This window comes from Leopardus geoffroyi, chromosome D4 (genome assembly GCF_018350155.1).
Source record: "Leopardus geoffroyi isolate Oge1 chromosome D4, O.geoffroyi_Oge1_pat1.0, whole genome shotgun sequence".
Lineage (NCBI taxonomy): Eukaryota > Metazoa > Chordata > Mammalia > Carnivora > Felidae > Leopardus > Leopardus geoffroyi.
In genome coordinates, this window is record NC_059342.1 from 32,629,284 (window position 1) to 32,647,812 (window position 18,529).

Consider the following 18,529-nt stretch of genomic DNA (forward strand, 5'->3'; position numbering starts at 1 on the left):
TTTCCTGTGCTTGTGAGCCTCGTTCCTCATATTTCTGAGCAACGACTTACAGATGTACTGCTTTGTAAAATACATCATGTAGTACACACATATGTAATCGTTAGTTTGTCAGTCACTCTGGCCAATTTCATGTTTTGAACTTGTTTTTGTGGGTTTTAGTCTTAGGGGAGTTTAAGCATCAATTCTATTTTCTGTAATACATGGACATGCAGGAAAACACAGACAGAAGCATACAAAGCGTCACCTTGACCAACCCAGGGAAGATAATGTTTCTGATGGATGTGAACATGATAGGATGCTCTTCAGGTGTTCGTGTCAGCCCAGTAGCTTTCTTGCCTCCAAGTTAAAGATAATGGTCTGTTTTCAAGTTCTCCTGCTGATTAAGTATTGAGATACAGTTATTTGGGGATAATCTCCGCACCCATTTTGCCATTATTACTTGCCTTTGAGGTTTTATCATTTGGTGAGATGCAAAGTTGTAAGCTTTCTCCAAAAAACTCAAATATAGCAAAAATTGCTAATGATCAAAAATGGCATTTAGTTGGAAGGCAAGTTTTAGGTGGAAGAGGAAGGTTCTTAGGACATACAAGAAAAATTCAGACAGTTCTGATTTGTTGTGTTCTGATTTGTTGTTAAGGAGTCCCTTAACTCCACAACAAAAGTTAGGGGAAAGGCTGTTTAACTTTTTTTTTCTTAATAGGAAATTTATTATCAAATTGATTTCCATACAACACCCAGTGCTCATCCCAACAGCTGCCCTCCTAAATGCCCATCACCCACCCTCCCTTTCCTCCCACCCCCCATCAACCCTCAGTTTATTCTCAGGTTTTAAGAGTCTCTTATGGTTTGGCTCCCTCCCTCTCTAACTTTTTTTTCCCCTTCCTCTCCCCCATGGTCTTCTGTTAAGTTTCTCAGGATCCACATAAGAGTGAAAACATATGGTATCTGTCTTTCTCTGTATGACTTACTTTACTTAGCATAACTCTCCAGTTCCATCCACATTGCTACAAAAGGCCATATTTCATTCTTTCTCAGGGCCACGTAGTATTCCATTGTATATATAAACCAGAACTTCTTTATCCATTCATCAGTTGATGGACATTTAGGCTCTTTCCATAATTTGGCTATTGTAGAAAGTGCTGCTATAAGCATTGGGGTACAAGTGCCCCTGTGCATCAGTACTCCTGTATCCCTTGGGTAAATTCCTAGCAGTGCTACTGCTGGGTCATAGGGTAGGTCTATTTTTAATTTTCTGAGGAACTTCCACACTGTTTTCCAGAGTGGCTGCACCAATTTGCATTCCCGCCAACAGTGCAAGAGGGTTCCTGTTTCTCCACATCCTCTCCAGCATCTATAGTCTCCTGATTTGTTCATTTTGGCCACTCTGACTGGTGTGAGATGATATCTAGTGTGGTTTTGATTTGTGTTTCCCTGATGAGGAGTGATGTTGAGCATCTTTTCATGTGCCTGTTGGCCATCTGGATGTCTTCTTTAGAGAAGTGTCTATTCATGTTTTCTGCCCATTTCTTCACTGGGTTATTTGTTTTTCGGGTGTGGAGTTTGGTGAGTTCTTTATAGATTTTGGATACTAGCCCTTTGTCCGATATGTCATTTGCAAATATCTTTTCCCATTCCGTTGGTTGCCTTTTAGTTTTGTTGATCGTTTCCTTTGCAGTGCAGAAGCTTTTTATCTTCATGAGTTCCCAATAGTTCACTTTTACTTTTAATCCCCTTGCCTTTGGAGATGTGTCAAGTAAGAAATTGCTGTGGCTGAGGTCAGAGAGGTTGTTGCCTGCTTTCTCCTCTAGGGTTTTGATGGTTTCCTGCCTCACATTCAGGTCCTTTATCCATTTTGAGTTTATTTCTGTGAATGGTGTAAGAAAGTGGTCTAGTTTCATCCTTCCGCATGTTGCTGTTCAGTTCTCCCAGTACCATTTGTTAAAGAGACTGTCTTTTTTCCATTGGATATTCTTTCCTGCTTTGTCAAAGATTAGTTGGCCATACTTTTGTGGGTCCAATTCTGGAGTCTCTATTCTATACCATTGGTCTATGTGTCTGTTTTTGTGCCAATACCATGCTGTCTTGATGATTACAACTTTGTAGTAAAGGCTAAAGTCTGGGATTGTGATGCCTCCCGCTTTGGTTTTCTTCTTCAATATTACTTTGGCTATTCAGGGTCTTTTGTGGTTCCATATGGATTTTAGGATTGCTTGTTCTAGCTTTGAGAAGAATGCTGGTGCAATTTTGATTGGGATTGCATTGAATGTGTAGATAGCTTTGGGTAGTATTGACATTTTAACAATATTTATTCCAATCCATGAGCACGGGATGTTTTTCCACTTCTTTGTATCTTCTTCAATTTCCTTCATAACCTTTCTATAGTTTTCAGCATACAGACCTTTTACATCTTCGGTTAGGTTTATTCCTAGGCATTTTATGCTTCTTGGTGCAATTGTGAATGGGATCAGTTTCTCTATTTGTCTTTCTGTTGCTTCATTGTTAGTGTATAAGAATGCAACTGATTTCTGTACATTGATTTTATATCCTGTGACTTTGCTGAATTCATGTGTAAGTTCTAGCAGACTTTTTGGTGGAGTCTATCGGGTTTCCAAGTATAATATCATGTCACCTGCAAAAGTGAAAGCTTGACCTCATCTTTGCCAATTTTGATGCCTTTGCTTTCCTTTTGTTGTCTGATTGCTGATGCTAGACCTTCCAACACTGTTAAACAACAGCGGTGTGAGTGGACATCCCTGTCGTGTTTCTGATCTCAGGGGGAAAGCTCTCAGTTTTTCCCCATTGAGGATGATATTAGCTGTGGGCTTTTCATAAATGGCTTTTATGATGTTTAAATATCTTCCTTCTATCCCGATTTTCTCGAGGGTTTTTATTAAGAAAGGATGCTGAATTTTGTCAAATGCTCTTTCTGCATCAGTTGACAAGATCATATGATTTTTATCTTTCTTTATTAATGTGATGTATCACATTGATTGATTTGCAAATATTGAACCAGCCCTGCATCCCAGGAATGAATCCCACTTGATCATGGTGAATAATTCTTTTTATATGCTGTTGAATTCGATTTGCTAGTATCTTATTGAGAATTTTTGCATCCATATTCATCAGGGATATTGGCCTGTAGTTCTCTTTTTTTACTGGGTCTCTGTCTGGTTTGGGAATCAAAGTAATGCTGGCTTCATAGAATGAGTCTGGAAGTTTTCCTTCCCTTTCTATTTTTTGGAACAGCTTGAGAAGGATAGGTATTATCTCTGCTTTAAATGTCTGGTAGAACTCCCCAGGGAAGCCATCTGGTCCTGGACTCCTATTTGTTGGGAGATTTTTGATAACTGATTCAATTTCTTTGTTGGTTATGGGTCTGTTCAAATTTTCTATTTCTTCCTGTTTGGGTTTTGAAAGTGTGTGGGTGCTTAGGAATTTGTCCATTTCTTCCAGGTTGTCCAGTTTGTTGGCATGTAATTTTTCATAGTATTCCCTGATAATTGCTTGTATTTCTGAGGGATTGGTTGTAATAATTCCATTTTCATTCATGATTTTACCTATTTGGGTCCTCTCCCTTTTCTTTTTGACAAGCCTGGCTAGAGGTTTATCAATTTTGTTTATTTTTTCAAAAAACCAACTCTTGGTTTCATCGATCTGCTCTACTGGTTTTTTAGAGTCTATATTGTTTATTTCTGCTCTGAATGTTATTAATTCTCTTCTTCTGCTGGGTTTGGGGTGTCTTTTCTCTTCTGCTTCTATTTCCTTTAGGTGTGCTGTTAGATTTTGTATTTGGGATTTTTCTTGTTTCTTGAGATAGGCCTGGACTGCAATGTATTTTCCTCTCAGGACTGCCTTCGCTGCATTCCAAAGCATTTGGATTGTTGTATTTTCATTTTCGTTTGTTTCCATATATTTTTTAATTTCTTCTCTAATTGCCTGGTTGACCCATTCATTCTTTAGTAGAATGTTCTTTAACCTCCATGCTTTTGGAGATTTTCCAGACTTTGTCCTGTGGTTGATTTCAAGTTTCATGGCATTGTGATCTGATAATGTGCATGGTATGATACTTATGAAGGGCTGTTTTGTGACCCAGTGTGTGATATATCTTGGAGAATGTTCCATGTGCACTCGAGAAGAAAGTATATTCTGTTACTTCAGGATGCAGAGTTATAAATATATCTGTCACATCCATCTCATCCAATGTATCATTCAGGGCCCTTATTTCTTTATTGATCCTGTGTCTAGATGATCTATCCATTGTTGTAAGTGGGGTATTAAAGTCCCCTGCAATTACCACATTCTTATCAATAAGGTTGCTTATGTTTATGAGTAATTGTTTTATATATTTGGGGGCTCCCGTATTCGGCGCATAGACATTTATAATTGTTAGCTCTTCCTGATGGATAGACCCTGTAATATATAATGCCGTTCTTCATCTCTTGTTACAGCCTTTAATTTAAAGTCAGTTTGTCTGATATGAGTATGGCTACTCCAGCTTTCTTTTGACTTCCAGTAGCATGATAGATAGTTCTCCATGCCCTCACTTTCAATCTGAAGGTGTCCTCAGATCTAAAATCAGTCTCTTGTAGACAGCAAATAGATGCGTCTTGTTTTTATCCATTCTGATACCCTATGTCTTTTGGTTGGAGTATTTAGTCCATTTAAATTCAGTGTTATTATTGAAAGATATGGGTTTAGAGTCATTGAGATGTCTGTAGGTTTCATGCTTGTAGTGGTGTCTCTGGCACTTTGTGGTCCTTGCAACATTTCACTCACAGAGTCCCCCTTAGGATCTCTTGTACGGCTGGTTTAGTGGTGATGAATTCCTTCAGTTTTTGTTTGTTTGGGAAAACCTTTATCTCTCCTTCTATTCTGAATGACGGACTTGCTGGATAAAGGATTCTTGGCTGCTTATTTTTTCTGTTCCTCACATTGATGATTTGCTGCCATTCCTTTCTGGCCTGCCAAGTTTCAGTAGATAGGTCTGCTACTACTCTTTTGTGTCTACCTTTGTAAGTTAGGTCCTGATTATCCCTAGCTGCTCTCAGGATTCTCTCTTCATCCTTGTATTTTGCCAGTTTCACTATGATATGTCTTGCAGAAGATCGATTCAAGTTACGTCTGAAGGGAGTTCTCTGTGCCTCTTGGATTTCAATGCCTGTTTCCTTCCCCAGATCAGGGAAGTCCTCAGCTATGATTTGTTCAAGTACACCTTCAGCTCCTTTCTCTCTCTCTTCTTCTTCTGGAATTCCTATGATATGGATATTGTTCCGTTTGATTGCATCACTTAGTTCTCTAATTCTCCCGGATTTTTTTTTATCTCTCTTTTTCTCAGCTTCCTCTTTTTCCATAATTTTATCATCTAATTCACCTATTCTCTCCTCTGCCTCTTCAGTCCATGCTATGGCTACCTCCATTTTATTTTGCTCCTCATTTATAGCATTTTTAAGTTCCTCATGACTATTTTTTAGTCCCTTGATCTCTGTAGTAATAGATTCTCTGCTGTTCTCTATGCTTTTTTCAAGCCCAGCAGTTAATTTTATGACTATTATTCTAAATTCTTGTTCTGTTATATTGCTTAAATCAGTTTTGATCAATTCGTTAGCTGTTGCTACTTCCTGGAGTTTCTTTTGAGGAGAATTCTTCCATTTTGACGTTTTGGTTAGTCCCTGCAGTAACTCCAAACTGCAGGGCAGTTCCCCTGTGCTGTCCTGAGAAACTTGTGTTGGTGGGCAGGGTCACAGTCAGACCCCAATCCACGGCTGAGGCCACAGTCAGACTGGTGTGTACCTTATCTTCTCCTCTCCCAGGGGCAGGACTCACTGGGGAGTGGTGTGCCCCCTGTCTGGGCTGTTTGCACACTTCCAGGGTTGTGATGCTGCTTCAATAGGCTCTGGCCAAGGGCGTTTTAGATGGGGTGGATCTGAAAGGTGCACAGGGGCAGGAGGGGGTGGCTTACCTAGCTTTACCATGGGTGGTACCCTGCGGGAGGGGCCCTGCAGCACTGGGAGGGAGGTAGGCCCCTTTGGAGGGATGGATCCACAGAAGTATAGCATTGGGCATTTGCGCGGTACAAGCCAGTTGGGTGACAGGAACTGGTTCCCTTTGGAATTCCGGCTGGGGGATGGGAGAGGGAAATGGCGCTTGCCAGAGCCTTTGTTTCCCCACCAAGCTCTGTGTTTCCGGGGCTCAACAACTCTCTCTCCCTGCGTCGTCTCGCCCTCTCTGCTCTCTGATAGCAGAGCTGTTGACTTTTAACATTCTAGATGTTAAGTCCCACTGGCTGTCAGAACTCATGGAATCTGGCTCCTCCGCTTTTGGAAACCAGACTTCAGGGGCTCTGCCTTGCCCTGCGGACTGCTCCTCCACTGCCCTGGCTCCCTCCCGCCAGTCTGTGTAGCACGCACCACCTCTCCGCCCTTCCTACACTCTTCCGTGGGACTTTTGTCTACACTTGGCTCTGGAGAGTCTGTTCTGCTAGTCTTCTGGCTGTTTTCTGGGTTATTTAGGCAGATGTGGGTGGAATCTAAGCGATCAGCAGGATGAGGTGAGCCCAGCATCCTTCTACGCCACCAACTTCTCCGGTTCGTTTAACTTATTTTAAAGGTGTTTTATTTGCACATTTCATTTGATAAAGTCTTAGCATTCTGCTCTCTTAATGGAATAAATCAAAATCAAACAGTTTTAGCAGGTGGTCTAGGACCCAGAGAAGCTTTTGTGACAGAATGGTATGATGGGACTATTCATGACAGAGGTGTTTCCTCAGGGCTGGTTTTGAGCACATGCTTTAGATCCTGTGGGTTTCTGTCATATTTCTTCAACACCACTGTAATGTCTCTTGGAATGTCATCCTTTAGTACTTTGGGGACTTAGCTTTGAGAGACTTGGAGAGATATTTTAAGGAATCGGCATTTGGGCTGTTTCTCAACTGCATAGTTACCTCTGTGCTCTTTGTGACATTCACTTTTAGTGTGAACCAAATTAAATGAAATGGATAAATTCAACATGTTGGTAAAATCTAATGTATAGGCAACTATGTACTATATATTTTCCTTAAAAATCTGAAAAGCTAGTAGCAAAACTTTTCTGGAGGTGTTTTAGAAATTAGTTAATGAGAATGCCTGGAAACAATAATTTGAGATTTTCCTATTAGAGGAGTTTAGATGATATCTCTGCTTTCTTATCAAGAAAGATGATCTCCCCACCCTGTCTGGGGAACAGGATTATATTATCTCCTAAAGATCATTTAGGGGAGAGTATTCTGATCAGGGAGAAGACTGATTCTAGAGTCTTGGGTCTTTGTGAAAGAATACCACTGTTCATGAGTGATAATAATTATGCCCATTTTCAAAAATTTCTTTCTGCCAGCATCTATATTTTCTGTAGTTAATTACTCTATTAGTTATTATAGACTCCATTATATGCATCAATGGTAGATTTATAATATCACTATTATCTTTAACCTTGACTATTATTTATAATGATAAAATAATAAAACACAACAGTGAGTTATGACTGCTAATCTACATTCCATTTTCTAAGATAACTACTGTAGGAAAAGAATTATATAAATGACTCTAAGGCTATTTCCCGACAGATTTATGAAAGATTATATTAGTTCAGCATAAATAATTTTGAGGTAAATTCTATTATTAAAATTCATTTTAGTACTCATCATAATACATGTTAAATGAGTTTTGAATGATGGTAGAAACAGTACAAATTCATGTAAATATTGGGAGGTGGACAGTGTCTGTTGGCAGAACTTAGACTCAAGGGACCAGCAATCTGGGCTCTAGTCCTTATTCTGCTGGTAACATTTGTGGCTTTGGCCCAATAACTGTACTTCTTTGGAGCTCAGTTTACTCACCCACAAAATGACAAGGTTAATCATGATAATCTCTGATGCTCTAATTCTGTGATTTGTGATCAGAACCATGGAAATATTTCTACTTACTCTGTCTATAAAATGAGAAGATGAGGAGGTGACATCAGGTTCTCTATGTGCATGTGTGTACATGTGCTGGTTCCCTTCAGCTGTCTTCACCTTGTTGAGTTGAATGTGGGATGGTTGCCTTTACTTTTCTCCAGGGAATGCCCACAACCTGTGCTTGACATCTCTGACCTGAGCAATGTGTCTTCCTTCTTCTAGCCTTATAGGCTGTTGTTGAACTTCAACTTCTACTACTACTAACTACTTTTACTACTTCTCCTCCTACCCCTCCTTCTACTGCTGCTTCTCCTCCCCCCTCCTACTTCCGCCCCTCCTCCTCTCCCCCTCCTGTTTCTACCCACCCCCCTCCCCTGCTCTTTTTCCCACTTCTCTTCTTCCCGTCCCCCTTCTCCCCCTCCCCCCCCTTCCTTCTTCCTTTCTACCTGCAGGCATCAAGTTTTGGAAATGATTATTGTAAAACTGCCTAATATTCCCTCCTTAATTCCATGTCTACACTGGTCTCTGCTGTCTTCTGCCTGTGTATCCCTTAGTTATTGCCTGAAGACCTTCTGGACTGTGCGCTGCCCCTACCTTAGACACCTGTTTTTGTACTTTTAATGTGCTTCTGACTACCTCCTTGCCCTTTCCTGTGTCTGTCTTGAAGTTGGGGTCTGTGTCTATTTGCCTTTGAATCATCAGCACTTAACAAAGAGTCTAGCTATAGTACTGAGGCTCTGTAATTCTTGTTTGGATTAGGAGAGTGTTAAATTGTTTTGGAACAATCTGTTTAGGGACAGACAAGGAAATATATAGAACATTTTATAAAGATTTTTTTGTTTGTTTGTTTAAAATGTAACTGTTAAGAATATGCAGTTTCCTGAGATTTCTGAGTAGCTGCAGATATGCACAGCTCCAGATGGAAGCCCTGAGACATACTTTGCTGGACACTGAATGAACATGGAGCTATACTGAAGAGACTAGAGGAGGTGATGATTTATTTAAACATTTTTGGTGTAAAGGTTTAAGGGAGAAAGAATGTTTTAAATAAGCAGATAGAAAGCTGTTTTAGCAGTTAGTGGTAAAGTATTTATTTTCTTGGAATGAACATTGACTTTGGAGCCAGAAGACCTGTTTTAAAATCTCAGTCTGTCACTTACCAGCTGAATAAGTTAGGGCAAATCATGAGTTTCCTTAACTGCTGATCGGAGGCATGATTTATCCTCTGCCTCTATAGGGTTGCTAGGAGAGTTCAGGGATATACTTTGTAAAAGAGCTTTGTAAACTGTAAAGTACCATACAAATATTTTCACTTACTATTATTTTAATAACGTTATGAAAATAAATCTTTTTTTTTGTCATAGTAATGACTCAAAGCCATAACTTGGCATGATGTGTCTATATATAATACAGTAGGGGTTTCAAGGATAAATACAATATAATTCTTCCTTTCAAGTGTTATGTGTGATAATGTTAATTACTGGAGGATATAGAATTTAGATGGTACCTTGAATCCTTCTTCTGGAGACTGTCCAAACAGTGAATATGAGACTTTCAGATTTATTCAAGTATTTTTTTAAAAGAACAAAGAAGGTGGTGTTACATTGATCTATGCATGTTTAATATATATCTTCTCCATCAAAATGTGAGCTCCTAGAGAAGGGGACCCTGTTAGTTTTGTTCACTAACACATATCCCTTGCCTGGCACAATATCTGGCATGATTGTGGCACACAGTACTCATGTATCTGGCATGATTGTGGCATGATTGTGGCACACAGTACTCAATATTTGTTAAATAAACAGCTTTATGGATGAATTTCTTACTGAGATTTTTTTCTTTAAACACCTAATGCAGAACATTGCTTTAGGGATTGGATAGCCTGATAATATTCAATGATACATTGAATTAGCAACCCATGGTATTAATTCCTACCTATCCACTTGGTAAGTTTAGACCCATTAATATATTCTATTTTTAAATGTTAAGACTAATTGGATAATGGTGACAGCTGTATCCTTTTTGATGGTTTGTATAAAAAAAATACTCTTGGAATTAGTTTGTTTCTGGTTTTAATTACTATTCCTAGGGAAAATTGCCCTGTAAATAGGAAAAGTAGACTTGCATAAATACTTTGTCTAGTATTAATGAAATTAACTGCATAAGTTATTATTATTTTTAGGCATATGGATGCATAGTTTTTTTAAGGTATTATTAAAAAAGGTGTAAGAAATTGGAAATCTGCTTAAAAAGTATGGTGTTTATTTTGTACTTAGCTACTGATTATATTATTAGGAAGAAAAGGGTACAGTGATAAATGGTATCAAAAATTATTTGATCAAATGGATTATAGTTTACTTAAACCTGAGCCTGACTTCCAAATAAACACTATTGTACAGGCACACATACACATACTTGTGGTCCAAACATTGAGTCTTGTAGACGCCTGCTCAGCAGAGTTCCCTAAAAGAAGGATCTGTGAGATCTAGTGTTTGCAATTTTCAGAGCAAATCTCACTGTTTTCACTGAAGTAATGTGATGTAATGCCTTTTTACTAACTGATCCGTAAGTGTGCATTTTCATACAGGTACTCTGAACTTACATTAAGTACTCTTGGTATCCCTGGAAGACAGAGCAGGGGCTTGTAAATTCCTCCAGGATGCCTCTTATTGTTGGTACTTTCACTTAAAGTTATCATCGTCACCTACAAGAGCCAGAAAAATCCCTTCAAATGAAAAGAAATTGCTGAATCAAATCCATAACCCTTAGGGAAAAATAAGATTGTTAATGCAAATTTATTTACTTTGGAGTTCACGGAAAACAAACATTAGTGCTGTAAGTTTTGCACATTACCATGGCAAATGTTGTAGTTCAACAGTTACTTTGCCTAGCTTATCTTTTTCCCCATATTTCTTCTCTCCTTTTCAGATGGTTTTAATCTTACTGTTTAGATAGTACTTTGTAGAAAATACATACTACTTCATATTTGTTTTGCAAAAGTTATTCCTTGACTTGAGCATATAGGAAAATTGTATGTGTGTGTGTATGTGTGTGATTACATATCTACAGGGAGGCTTGCAAATAGATTTATGTCTTACTTCTATGATCTCAAATGTATTTGTTCTTTGTAAGCTTACTTTCCAAGGAGTAGGACTTGACTAGGGTGGTGAAGTATGTTTTGTTTTTGGTGACTCCATTCCATTTAGTGAAGTCCTTTTATGTGTGCCAAGAACCATGCTAATCACTTCAAGAAAGCACAGAGTTTTTCAGGGGCACCTGGATGGCTCAGTTGGGTGAGTGTACTACTTTTGATTTTAGCTCAAGTCATGATCTCATGGATTTGTGGGATTGATCCTCATGCTGGGCTCTACGCTGACAGTGTGGAGCCTACTTGGGATCCTCTCCCTTCCCCTCTCTCTCTGCCCCTCCCCTACTCATGTGCACATGTACTCTCTCTCTCAAAATAAAATAAACTTAAAAGCACAGAGGTTTTTCAGACTTATGTAAGTGAAGTTTATTTAGAAGGTCAATATATAAAACTGAAAATAAAAGAAGAGCTGACTTGGCTGAAATGTCAGGTGGGACATTTGGTGGGACACTCTCTCTCAGTAACTCCTTCCTTGAAGCACTTTCATCTGGAGACTCTGGGCCCAGGATTGGGGGGTGATGGTGGGCATGGAAAACAGTTTGAAAATCAGTCATTTGATCCTTTAGTAATAGAAAACATTATTGCTGATTGTGTTATCTGTTGAGTGTTTTGGAGAGTATTTAAAAAATTTTTTTAAATGTTTATTTATTTTTGAGGGGGCAGGGAGGGGCAGAGAGAGAGGGTGACACAGCATCCAAAGCAGGCTCCAGGCTCCAAGTTGTCAGCACGGAGCCTGACGTGGGGCTCAAACTCATGAACAGTGAGATATGACCTGAGCCAGTTGGGCGCTTAACCAACCGAGCCACCCAGGTGCCCCAGTATTTTGGAGAGTATTAAGGAGGAAAGACTTCTTTCTACATAAATGGCCTATATTTGATAGCAACTAACAATTAATAGTACCTCTTGGGGAAAAGAAAATGTTAGTAGTGGGTAGAACACACTTAGAAAATATTCAGTGGATTAAGTAATATGAAATACATTCTTTCTTGAAAATCAAGTTTTGTGCAGTTATTGTTTTTACTAAGTTTTATAAGGATTTCAGACAAAAATTAACTTGATTTTTATGATTACTCAGGATATTAACTTACATGTATATGGATACTGAACTGTATTTTGAATCCCAGATGAAAAAGAACTGCTTATATTTTTAATGTTCAGTTATTCATTAAAATTTCCTTGTTAGGCCTTTTTTTTTTTTCCTGCAGTTCCCTCATCTGTGACTATCTGCAGATGTGGCTGGTAGAGTTTCTCTTTTTATCTGATTGTTCTGTTAGGAAATGGGACATAAGATAGCATAAGGGTGGGCCTAAGCTCTGGCTCAGTTCCTTTGCTCAGGGGCTTTTTCTTCTGGTAGGGTCTTAGCTCAAATACCTCATTCTCTAGGCCATGCTTGGAATGGGCCCATGTTAGGAAATGGGCCATAAGATAGCATAAGTGTGGGCCTAAGCTCTGGCTCAGTTCCTTTGCTCAGGGGCTTTTTTTTCTGTAGGGTCTCAGCTGAAATACCCCATTCTCTACGCCATGCTTTTAGATGCCTCGCTTTGAGTGACACCTCCTTACAAACCCCTTAATTGTAGCGCAGATTGCTCAGGGAGCCCACTCTGAAACTCAGATTTCTGTACCAGAGGTGTCTGTGATAACACCTGTGAGGGGGAGGGAAGGCAGGACCGCACAGAAGGGGAAGTGAAACTGCAGTGGAGCCATGGCAGATCCCACAGGCAGCTGGAACTGTCAGGTCCCTTCTGAATTACCCCAAACTGAAGCAAGAGGATCTGGCTTTTATATTCTTGTATGGATCACTCATTGGATACCGGCTACCACTGCCTCCTGTTCTAGAGGCCATGATGTTGGGAGAGGGAACATGACTTTGAGTGGGTGTAAGTGGAGCCTTCCTTTAGAGAATGGAATGAAGGCCTCATCTGGAAGGCAGTACCTACCACAGCATCCCTTATAGTCCTATGTTCTGTTTCTCACATTCATCTGTTTTTATGAACTGAAAATGAAGTAAGTGATCCTCTCTTTTCCACAGTTAACTAATGAGACTTTATAATTTAAAATATGAATGCTTAAAGTTTAATAAATGCACAAATATTAAAACTTGTTAACATCATCAGTAATGTGAAAATGTAATCACACATATAAAATCCATAGTTGTTCAGTCTTCTTTTTGACACAGGAGTATGCCTTGATTAAAAAGTATAGTGTAAATTAACCACTTAAGAAAGATTGAGTTTTGTGGAATATAAATAGGTATTTTACTTTTTGATTCATGAAGTTTTGTGTAACAAGAACCAAGGAAAACTTTTGTACTTGTTTAATGGTTTTGTTCTTTATATCTGCATTTTATTTAAAGTGCTGTTGTCTTTTGCTTGGTGAATATTGTAATTTTAGTTTGAGAGGTTAGTGACTTTTTTGTTTCAATTGTGAGTTTTAAGAGAGATAAAGGTATGGGGCACCTGGGTGGCTCAGTCAACTGAGCATCTGACTTCAGCTCAGGTCATGATCTCGTGGTTTGTGAGTTTGAGCCCCACATCTGCTGTCTGCCTGTCAATGCAAAGCCCACTTTGGATCCTCTGTCCCCCTCTCTCTGCCCCTCCTCTGCTTGTGCTCTCCCCAAAATAAATGAATATTTACAAAAATGTAATAAAGGGAGAGAAGATGGTGGCATAGGAGGATGCTGGGCTCACCGCGCATCCTGCTGATCACTTAGATTCCACCTACACCTGCCTAAATAACCCAGAAAACCACCAGAAGACTAGCAAAATGGAGTCTCCAGAGCCAAGCGCAGACGAGAGGCCCACGGAAGAGGGTAGGAAGGGCGGAGAGGCAGTGCGCGCTGCATGGACTGGCGGGAGGTAGCCGGGGCGGAGGGGCAGCCTGCTGGCCAAGCAGAGCCCCCGAGTCTGGCTTGCAAAAACAGAGGGGCCAGATGGAGTGTGTTCCGACAGCAAGCATGACTTAGCATCTGGGAGGTCATAAGTTAACAGCTCTGCTCAGAAAGCGAGAAGGCTGGAGGACAAAGGGAGGGAGAGTTGCTGAGCCCCGGGACGACAGAGCTTAGTTTGGCGGGGAACAAAGGCGCTCGCCAGCGCCATCTCCCTCGCCCATCCCCCAGCCAAAATCCCAAAGGGAACCAGTTCCTGCCAGGGAACTTGCTTGCTCCGTGCAAACACCCAACGCTGTGCTTCTGTGGAGCCACCCCTCCGGCAGCGGGTCTGACTCCCTCCTGCTGCCACAGGGCCCCTCCTGAAGTGGATCACCTAAGGAAAAGCGAACTAAGCCTGCCCCTCCTGCCCCCGTGCACCATGCCTACCCACCCCAGCTAGTACGCCAGATCCCCAGCACCACAAGCCTGGCAAGTGTGCAAGTAGCCCAGATGGGCCACACCACCCCACAGTGAATCCCACCCCTAGGAGTGGGGAAGAGAAGGCACACACCAGTCTGACTGTGGCCCCAGCGGTAGGCTGGGGGCAGACATCAGGTCTGACTGTGGCCCCACCCACCAACTCCAGTTATACACCACAGCACAGGGGAAGTGCCCTGCGGGTCCGCACCACTCCAGGGACTATCCAAAATGACCAAACGGAAGAATTCCCCTCAAAAGAATCTCCAGGAAATAACAACAGCTAATGAACTGATCAAAAAGGATTTAAATAATATAACAAAGTAATTTAGAATAATAGTCATAAAATTAATTGCTGGGCTTGAAAACAGTATAGAGGACAGCAGAGAATCTATTGCTACAGAGATCAAGGGACTAAGGAACAGTCAGGAGGAGCTGAAAAATGCTTTAAACGAGATGCAAAATAAAATGGAAATGACCACGGCTCGGATTGAAGAGGCAGAGGAGAGAATAGGTGAACTAGAAGATAAAATTATGGAAAAAGAGGAAGCTGAGAAAAAGAGAGATAAAAAAATCCAGGAGTATGAGGGGAAAATTAGAGAACTAAGTGATACACTAAAAAGAAATAATATACACATAATTGGTATCCCAGAGGAGGAAGAGAGAGGGAAAGGTGCTGAAGGGGTACTTGAAGAAATAATAGCTGAGAACTTCCCTGATCTGGGGAAGGAAAAAGGCATTGAAATCCAAGAGGCACAGAGAACTCCCTTCAGACGTAACTTGAATCGATCTTCTGCACGACATATCATAGTGAAACTGGCAAAATACAAGGATAAAGAGAAAATTCTGAGAGCAGCGAGGGATAAACGTGCCCTAACATATAAAGGGAGACTTATAAGAATCGTGACTGATCTCTCTTTTGAAACTTGGCAGGCCAGAGAGGATTGGCAGGAGATCTTCAATGTGTTGAACAGAAAAAATATGCAGCCAAGAATCCTTTATCCAGCAAGTCTGTCATTTAGAATAGAAGGAGAGATAAAGGTCTTCCCAAACAAACAAAAACTGAAGGAATTTGTCACCACTAAACCAGCCCTACAAGAGATCCTAAGGGGGATCCTGTGAGACAAAGTACCAGAGACATCGCTACAAGCATAAAAAATACAGACATCACAATGACTCTAAACCTGTATCTTTCTATAATAACACTGAATGTAAATGGATTAAATGCGCCAACCAAAAGACATAGGGTATCAGAATGGATAAAAAACCAAGATCCATCTATTTGCTGTCTACAAGAGACTCATTTTAGACCTAAGAACACCTTTAGATTGAGAGTGAGGGGATGGAGAACTATTTATCATGCTACTGGAAGCCAAAAGAAAGCTGGAGTAGCCATACTTATATCAGACAAACTAGACTTTAAATTAAAGGCTGTAACAAGAGATGAAGGGCATTATATAATAATTACAGGGTCTATCCATCAGGAAGAGCTAACAATTATAAATGTCTATGCACCGAATACTGGAGCCCCCAAATATATAAAACAATTACTCATAAACATAAGCAACCTTATTGGTAAGAATGTGGTAATTGCAGGAGACTTTAACACTCCACTTACAGTGGATAGTGTTATAGATAGATAGATCATCTAGACACAGGATCAATAAAGAAACAAGGGCCCTGAATGATACATTGGATCAGATGCACTTGACAGATACATTTAAAACTCTGCATCCCAAAGCAACAGAATATACTCGACTGCGCATGGAACATTCTCCAAGATAGATCATATACTGGGTCACAAAACAGCTCCTCATAAGTATACAAGAAATGAAATTATACCATGCATACTTCCAGACCACAATGCTATGAGGCTTGAAATCAACCACAGGAAAAAGTCTGGAAAACCTCCAAAAGCATGGAGGTTAAAGAACACTCTACTAAAGAATGAGTGGGTCAACCAGGCAATTAGAGAAGAAATTAAAAAATATATGGAAACAAACGAAAATGAAAATACAACAATGCAAACGCTTTGGGATGCAGCGAAGGCAGTCCTGAGAGGAAAATACATTGCAATCCAGGCCTATCTCAAGAAACAAGAAAAATCCCAAATACAAAATCTAACAGCACACCTAAAGGAAATAGAAGGAGAACAGCAAAGGCAGCCTAAACCCAGCAGAAGAAGAGAATTAATAACATTCAGAGCAGAAATAAACAATATAGAATCTAAAAAAACAGTAGAGCAGATCAACGAAACCAAGAGTTGGTTTTTTGAAAAAATAAACAAAATTGACAAACCTCTAGCCAGGCTTCTCAAAAAGAAAAGGGAGATGACCCAAATAGGTAAAATCATGAATGAAAATGGAATTATTACAACCAATCCCTCAGAGATACAAACAATTATCAGGGAATACTATGAAAAATTATATGCCAACAAATTGGACAACCTGGAAGAAATGGACAAATTCCTAAACACCCACACTCTTCCAAAACTCAATCAGGAGGAAATAGAAAGCTTGAACAGACCCATAACCAGTGAAGAAATTGAATCGGTTATCAAAAATCTCCCAACAAATAAGAGTCCAGGACCAGATGGCTTCCCAGGGGAGTTCTACCAGACATTTAAAGCAGAGATAATACCTATCCTTCTCAAGCTATTCCAAGAAATAGAAAGGGAAGGAAAAGTTCCAGACTCATTCTATGAAGCCAGTATTACTTTGATTCCTAAACCAGACAGAGACCCAGTAAAAAAAGAGAACTACAGGCCAATATCCCTGATGAATATGGATGCAAAAATTCTCAATAAGATACTAGCAAATTGAATTCAACAGCATATAAAAAGAATTATTCACCATGATCAAGTGGGATTCATTCCTGGGATGCAGGGCTGGTTCAATATTTGCAAATCAATCAACATGATACATCACATTAATAAAAGAAAAGATAAGAACCATATGATCCTGTCAATCGATGCAGAAAAGGTCTTTGACAAAATCCAGCACCCTTTCTTAATAAAAACCCTTGAGAAAGTTGGGATAGAAGGAACATACTTAAACATCATAAAAGCCATTTATGAAAAGCCCACAGCTAACATCATCCTCAATGGGGAAAAACTGAGAGCTTTTTCCCTGAGATCAGGAACACGACAGAGATGCCCACTCTCACCGCTGTTGTTTAACATAGTGCTGGAAGTTGTAGCATCAGCAATCAGACAGCACAAGGAAATCAAAGGCATCAAAATTGACAAAGATGAAGTCAAGCTTTCGCTTTTTGCAGATGACATGATATTATACATGGAAAATCCGATAGACTCCACCAAAAGTCTGATAGAACTGGTACATGAATTCAGCAAAGTTGCAGGATACAAAATCAATGTACAGAAATCAGTTGCATTCTTATACACTAACAATGAAGCAACAGAAAGACAAATAAGGAAACTGATCCCATTCACAATTGCACCAAGAAGCATAAAATACCTAGGAATAAATCTACCCAAAGATGTAAAAGATCGGTATGCTGAAAACTATAGAAAGCTTATGAAGGTAATTGAAGAAGATATAAAGAAATGGAAAGACATTCCCTCCTCATGGATTGGAAGAATAAATATTGTCAAAATGTCAATACTACCCAAAGCTATCTACACATTCAATGCAATCCCAATCAAAATTGCACCAGCATTCTTCTCGAAACTAGAACAAGCAATCCTAAAATCCATATGGAACCACAAAAGGCCCCGAATAGCCAAAGTAATTTTGAAGAAGACCAAAGCAGGAGGCATCACAATCCCAGACTTTAGCCTCTACTACAAAGCTGTAATCATCAAGACAGCATGGTATTGGTACAAAAACAGACACATAGACCAATGGAATAGAATAGAAACCCCAGAACTAGACCCACAAACGTATGGCCTACTCATCTTTGACAAAGCAGGAAAGAACATCCAATGGAAAAAAGACAGTCTGTTTAACAAATGGTGCTGGGAGAACTGGACAGCAACATGCAGAAGGTTGAAACTAGACCACTTTCTCACACCATTCACCAAAATAAACTCAAAATGGATAAAGGACCTGAATGTGAGACAGGAAACCATCAAATCCCTAGAGGAGAA

At 39.9% G+C, this 18,529-nt stretch overlaps 1 protein-coding gene and 1 long non-coding RNA gene across 21 annotated transcripts in view; one reads left to right on the forward strand and one right to left on the reverse strand.

Annotated features, from left to right (window-relative positions):
- KDM4C (lysine demethylase 4C) overlaps window positions 1-18,529 on the forward strand; it is a 428,186-nt gene that overhangs the window by 89,318 nt on the left and 320,339 nt on the right. The gene's annotated exons all lie outside the window — the stretch shown is intronic.
- Window positions 1-18,529, reverse strand: part of LOC123593224 — a 74,677-nt gene that overhangs the window by 32,110 nt on the left and 24,038 nt on the right. For both annotated transcript variants that reach the window (XR_006710197.1, XR_006710196.1), the window contains exon 3: window positions 10,533-10,634. This is a non-coding gene — a long non-coding RNA (uncharacterized LOC123593224). The remainder of the gene's footprint in view (window positions 1-10,532; window positions 10,635-18,529) is intronic.